Below are 6,988 nucleotides of genomic sequence, written 5' to 3'. Positions count from 1 at the left end.
AGAGAAGGGGAGGAGAGAGAGAGAAGGGGAGGAGAGAGAGAAGGGGAGGGGAGAGAGAAGGGGAGGGGAGAGAGAAGGGGAGGGGAGAGAGAAGGGGAGGGGAGAGAGAAGGGGAGAGAGAGGGGAGGGGAGGGGATAGAGAGGGGAGGGGGGAGTGAGAGGGGACAGAGAGAGAGAGAGAGAGCTCTCCATCTCTCTCTCTCTCTCTCTAGATCCCCCTCTCTCTCTCCCTAGAGCTCTCTCTCTCTCTCTCTCTCTCTCCAGATCTCTTTCTCTCTAGATCTCTCTCTATGTTCCAGTCTGTCTAGATAGACACAAAAAGCTGTAGTAAGTCGGCACGCAGTATCTCTGGAGGGGGCCGAGACCCTTCCTCAGACGGCGAGACTCCTGTCTGCCCATCATCAAAGATGTTACGGCGGCAGCAACAACAACAACCAACTTTCACTCCTCCGATACCTTTGGGCGCGCAGACAAGGCAATTCCCTGTCTTGTCACGTACGTCTAGAAAGTATTCCATTCGATTTAATTCAATTCATTACTGTAAGGCGCCAGTTCCAGAGACAAAGTCCAATGTCCGCACTGGCGTAGAGGTGAATCGGACAGTGCCCGGGCTCATGCAAAGTACCGGACAGTGGCCTTGGTTATTAGGCTGGATAAGAGACGGGGACAACCGGTCCCTGAGTTTGTGGTGTGTGCCAACATCTGTACCTTCTGCCCCAATGGAGCAGGGAGAAGAGGGGATGATCAAAGTGGGACCAGTCTTTGATTATAGACACAGAGTGCTGGAGTAACTCAGCGGGTCATAGAAACATAGAAACATAGAAAATAGGTGCAGGAGTAGGCCACTCGGCCCTTCGAGCCTCCACCGCCATTCAATATGATCATGGCTGATCATCCAACTCAGTATCCCGTACCTGCCTTCTCTCCATACCCCCTGATCCCTTTAGCCACAAGGGCCACATCTAACTCCCTCTTAAATATAGCCAATGAACTGGCCTCAACTACCCTCTGTGGCAGAGAATTCCACAGATTCACCACTCTCTGTGTGAAAAAAACCATTCTCATCTCGGTCCTAAAAGACTTCCCCCTTATCCTTAAACTGTGACCCCTCGTTCTGGACTTCCCCAACATCGGGAACAATCTTCCTGCATCTAGCCTGTCCAACCCCTTAAGAATTTTGTAAGTTTCTATAAGATCCCCCCTCAATCTTCTAAATTCCAGCGAGTACAAGCCGAGTCTATCCAGTCTTTCTTCATATGAAAGTCCTGCCATCCCAGGAATCAATCTGGTGAACCTTCTCTGTACTCCCTCTATGGCAAGAATGTCTTTCCTCAGATTAGTAGATTAGGGTCAGGCAGCATCTGTGGAGAACATGGATAGGTGACGTTTCACAGAGTGCTGGAGTAACTCAGCGGGTCAGGCAGCATCTGTGGAGAACATGGATAGGTGACGTTTCACAGAGTGCTGGAGTAACTCAGCGGGTCAGGCAGCATCTGTGGAGAACATGGATAGGTGACGTTTCACAGAGTGCTGGAGTAACTCAGCGGGTCAGGCAGCATCTGTGGAGAACATGGATAGGTGACGTTTCACAGAGTGCTGGAGTAACTCAGCGGGTCAGGCAGCATCTCTGGAGAAAAGGATGGGTGACATTTCAGGTCAAGACCCTTCCAAGTCTGAAGAAGGGTCCCGACCCGAAACGTCACCTATCCATGTTCTCCACAGATGCTGCTTGACCCGCTGAGTTACTCCAGCACTGTGTCTATCCTCAGGACATCCCACCATCTGCGGTTCCTTTCTACACGTCTTTGTTTGTGCCGGCTGCATTTTCGAGGCGGCGTGGGGTGTAGATGGAGTCGATGGTGAGGAGCAACTCTGCCGCTGCGCCACCGTGCCCGAGATCAGTTTCACAGGTGAGTATGTTGATGAAACACAGAGCTATTTGAGGCCGAGAATTGTGCCCAGAAGTAGGTGAGGATCATAAAGCAAAATAATCTCATTTCGGGACTGAAAGGAATTTAGTTGAATTTGAAATCAGGATCTTAAAACTAAACAAGCATGCTTTCACTCGGGTCGATTGGGAACCAACGTTATATGAAGCTCAGGCCCTGTGGATTAGATTCTCGTTAGGTGCAAACGTAGGTCCTTCTCAGTTGCAAAAACATAACATGAAACTGGCGCAGTAATGCCTGGGGTAGACACAGAGTGCTGGAGTAACTCAGCGGGTCAGGCAGCATCTCTGGAGAGAAGGAATGGGTGACGCTTCTGGTCGAGACCCTTCTTCAGATTGATGTCAGGGGAGGGTAGAGGTTGCCAACTTTCTCACTCCCAAATACGGGACAAGGTGACGTGACCTCACCCAGCCAGCGGCCACGTGCTCCCACCCAGACCAATGGCGGCCGCCCGGGCTGGGAGGCGGGTTGGTACGCAACCTCCGCTAGGCGGCACCCGGGCCTCCGGACCTACACTGTCCCGGCCTACAGCATCCAGGCCTACAGCGTCCGGGCCCACACTGTCCGGGCCCACACTGTCCAGGCCTACAGCATCCAGGCCTACAGCGTCCGGGCCCACACTGTCCGAGCCTACACTGTCCAGGCCTACACTGTCCAGGCCTACAGACCTACAGCGTCCGGACCTACAGCATCCGGGCCTACACTGTCCGGACCTACACTGTCCGGACCTACACTGTCCAGGCCTACACTGTCCAGGCCTACACTGTCCGGACCTACACTGTCCGGGCCTACACTGTCCGGACCTACACTGTCCGGACCTACACTGTCCGGACCTACACTGTCCAGGCCTACACTGTCCAGGCCTACACTGTCCGGACCTACACTGTCCGGGCCTACACTGTCCAGGCCTACACTGTCCAGGCCTACACTGTCTGGACCTACACTGTCCAGGCCTACACTGTCCAGGCCTACACTGTCTGGACCTACACTGTCCAGGCCTACACTGTCTGGACCTACACTGTCCAGGCCTACACTGTCCGGGCCTACACTGTCTGGACCTACACTGTCCAGGCCTACACTGTCTGGACCTACACTGTCCGGAAGGTAGACACAGATTTTAACCAGCATCAAGGGGTCAAGGGCGGTCCCACACGGGACAAACCAATTTAGCCCAAAATACGGGATGTCCCGGCTAATACTGGACGGTTGGTGACCCGAGGGGAGAGGGAGACACATAGATAATAATAATATGCCGTTATTGTCATTGTACACAAGGTACAACGAAATTAGAAATGCTTACAGCTGATCACAGTGCGACAGTGCAAAAACAATTGCACAGACATACGAACCAACACAACAAATGCCAGTATCAAATAAAACCAATTTCGGGTTATAGCACTCTGTGTCTATAATCAATAAGGAAGTGTAAGGTGTGAAAATAGGACAAAGAGAATGGAGATCAAGGAAAAAATGTAGAATAGATCATTGTTAGCTGGGGGAAGGGAGAACTTGTTCATATCCTTCCTTTGTCCCGCCCCCCTGACATCAGTCTGAAGAAGGGTCTCAACCCGAAATGTCGCCCATTCCTTCTCTCCCGATATGCTGCCTGTCCCGCTGAGTTACTCCGGCATTTTGTGAATAAATATCTTCAAAGTAGACATACCTTGAGGAGATTTTGCAGTGGAGCAGACAAAATGCCCAGCCCAGCCCAGCCCAGCCCAGCCCAGGCCAGCCCAGCCCAGCCCAGCCCAGCCCAGCCCAGGCCAGTCCAGCCCAGCCCAGGCTATCTGTGGTATTAGAAGAAGGAAGAGACTATATATACAGAGCTGTCAACCTGAAGGTTGGGAAACTTTCACATTTCAGCAAAGGAGCACTAGGAATGGCACGGTGGCGCAGCGGTAGAGTTGCTGCCTCACAGCACCAGAGACCCGGGTTCCATCCCGACTATGGGCGCCGTCTGTACGGAGTTTGTACGTTCTCCCCGTGACCTGCGTGGCTTTTCTCCGAGATCTTCGGTTTCCTCCCACACTCCAAAGACGTGCAGGTTTGTAGGTTAATTGGCTCAGTGTATGTGTAAATTGTCCCTAGTATGTGTAGGATAGTGTTAGTGTGCGGGGATCGCTGGCTGGTGCGGACTCGGTGGGCCGAAGGGCCTGTTTCCGCGCTGTATCTCAAAACTAAACAAAACTAAAAGCATTGAGTGAGGAAACACCAAACCTCACGGAAGAAATACCAAACCTACCTGATCGCCCGGTTGCTCAACACTTCAACTCTCCCTCCCATTCCCACACTGACCTTTCTGACTTGGGTGTGAATGGCGGAGCCGAGTGGCCTACTTCTGCTCCTATCCCTTATGACCTGACGCTGCCTGTCCCGCTGAGTTACCCCAGCATTTTGTGTGTGTGGTAGGAAATACCGACTATGTCAGAATCTATTATTAGGGGGGATCTATTATTAGTCAGAAAACCACAACTGGGTTTGGGACAGAGCTGATGTGAATTTTTGAAAGAAATGTCATCTATGACAAATTACATAAGCGGACGCAAATGTTAGATTAGTAAATAGAAGTAAATGAGGTGGTATGTTTGGAGTTTTTAAATGAAGAAGGGTTAAAACGCAGTGTGGGGACAGGTGGTAGATCATTGTGTGACCGGGGTGTCACTAATGGGATGTAAAAAGGAATCATCACTGCGGTCCCAGCTGGTCACAATGTTAAAAGTCAATCGTTTAGATAAGGGAACGCCTGCCGATGGTGTAAAGAGACTGGCAGTGAGGGACAGGCAGAGAGACTTCAGTCGCCCCGAGGCGCTTGGAACGATGCGTAACGGAAAATAGTGAGGCTGGTTATTCCGAAGACTGAAGCGGGAGATTGAATGGAGTGAGTGTTCGGAGGCAGCAGATGACTCTTGTGCACAAAGTGCTGAAAGTCACTCTGCAGCAACAGCAAGGCCTGTGCTGAACTACCACAAGGTCATGAGGTTCCTAATTGACAGGAGCAGAATTACAGAATATGTCCACTCCGCCATTCAATCATGGCTGATCTATCTCTCCCTCCTAACCCCATCCTCCTGCCTTCTCCCCATAACCCCTGACACCTGCACTAATCAAGAATCTATCTACCTCCGCCTTAAAATATATCCACTGACTTGACCTCCACAGCCGTCTGTGGCAAAGAATTCCATAGATTCACCACCCTCTGACTGAAGAAATTCCTCCTCATCTTCCTAAAGGAACATCCTTTAATTCTGAGGCTGTGCCCTCTGGTCCTAGACTCTCCCACTAGTGGAAACATCCTCTCCAGATCCACTCTACCGCTGCGCCACCATGCCACCCCTCCAGTATCTCCACTGTGGCTCTCTCTTCACTCTCTCTCTCTCTCTTTCTCCCTCTTCTCTCTCTCTTCAGCCTGGTTCCCCCAATGTTGGGGGGGAGTCCAGAACCAGGGGTCACACACAGTCTAAGAATAAAGGGGAGGCTATTTAAAACTGAAGTGAGAAAAAACGTTTTCACCCAGAGAGTTGTGAATCTGTGGAATTCTCTGCCACAGAGGGCAGTAGAGGCCAATTCACTGGATGGATTTAAAAGAGAGTTAGATAGAGCTCTAGGGGCTAGTGGAATCAAGGGATATGGGGAGAAGGCAGGCACGGGTTACTGATTGTAGATGATCACAGTGAATGGCGGTGCTGGCTCGAAGGGTCGAATGGCCTCCTCCTGCACCTATTTTCTGTTTCTATGTTTTCTATGGTTTTTTTGTTCAGAACATATTCCTCTTCAACATCTGCCTAACGAAAGGTCAGTGTAACAAGAGAAGCTTCTTTCAAGACCTATCAAACACCAATCCCAGTGTTTCAGGGCATGACCGCACAGATTGTTAGAAGGAATTTCACATGCGATTTGCAGGGGCTTTCTTTGAAATTGAATGTCATCTTGAATCCAATGGAAATTCTATCCAGAAGGAAGGCTCTCTGTCTGGAAGAACACTTTACTCTCTCAGAGAATGAAGGAATTTGTGTCTGTGTGTATCACCTCTTGTGCTGGCAAGGGATCAATGATTAATATAACTGCAGATCTGAAGAATCAAGTCTGATGCTGAATTTCGAGTCATAGAGTCATAGGAACCAGGCCCTTCGGCACAACTTGCCCACGTTGGTCAACTTGCCCCAGCTACACTAGTCCCACCTGCCTGCGTTTGGCCCATATCTCTCCAAACTTGTCCTATCCATGTACCTGTCCAACGGTTTCTTAAATGTTGGGATAGTCCCAGCCTCAACTACCTCCTCTGGCAGCTAGATTTAGAGATACAGCGCAGAAACAGGCCCTTCGGCCCACCGGGTCCGCGCCGTCCAGCGATCCCCGCACATTAACACTGTCCTACACCAACTAGAGACAATTTTAACTTTTGGCCAGCCAATTAACCTACAAACCTGCAAGTCTTTGGAGTGTGGGAGGAAATCGAAGCTCTCGGAGAAAACCCACGCAGGTCACGGGGAGAACGTACAAACTCCGTACAGACGGCGCCTGTAGTCAGGATCGAACCTGAGTCTCCGGCGCTGCATTCGCTGTAAGGCAGCAGCTCTACCGCTGCGCCACCGTGCAGTGTGAATTTTGTGGGACCCTTTGTGTGAACAAGTTACCCCTCAGATTCATATTAAATCTTTTCCCCTTCACTTTAAACCTATGTCTTCTTGTCTTTGATTCCCCTACTCTGGGCAAGAGACTCTATGCATTGACCCGATCTATTCCTCTCATGAATTTGTACACCTCTATAAAAACACACCTCATCCTCCTGCGCTCCAAGGAATAGAGTCCCAGCCTGCTCAACCTCTCCAGTCCTGGCAACATCCTCAAAAATCTTCTCTGTACCCTTCCCAGCTTGACAATACCTTTCCAATAACATGGTGCCCAGAACTGAACACAGTACTCTAAATGTGGCCTCACCAACGTCTTATACAACTGCAACATGACCTCCCAACTTCTATACTCAATACTTTGACTGATGAAGGCCAATGTGCCAAAAGCCTTTTTGACCACCTGATCTA

The 6,988-nt window shown here is 50.4% G+C and overlaps 1 protein-coding gene across 3 annotated transcripts in view; it reads right to left on the bottom strand.

The window, feature by feature from the left end:
* Positions 1-6,988, bottom strand: part of LOC144607437 (3',5'-cyclic-AMP phosphodiesterase 4C-like) — a 150,225-nt gene that overhangs the window by 72,266 nt on the left and 70,971 nt on the right. The gene's annotated exons all lie outside the window — the stretch shown is intronic.

Source organism: Rhinoraja longicauda, chromosome 28 (assembly GCF_053455715.1).
Source record: "Rhinoraja longicauda isolate Sanriku21f chromosome 28, sRhiLon1.1, whole genome shotgun sequence".
NCBI lineage: Eukaryota > Metazoa > Chordata > Chondrichthyes > Rajiformes > Arhynchobatidae > Rhinoraja > Rhinoraja longicauda.
This window is presented reverse-complemented; position numbering and strand designations above follow the sequence as displayed.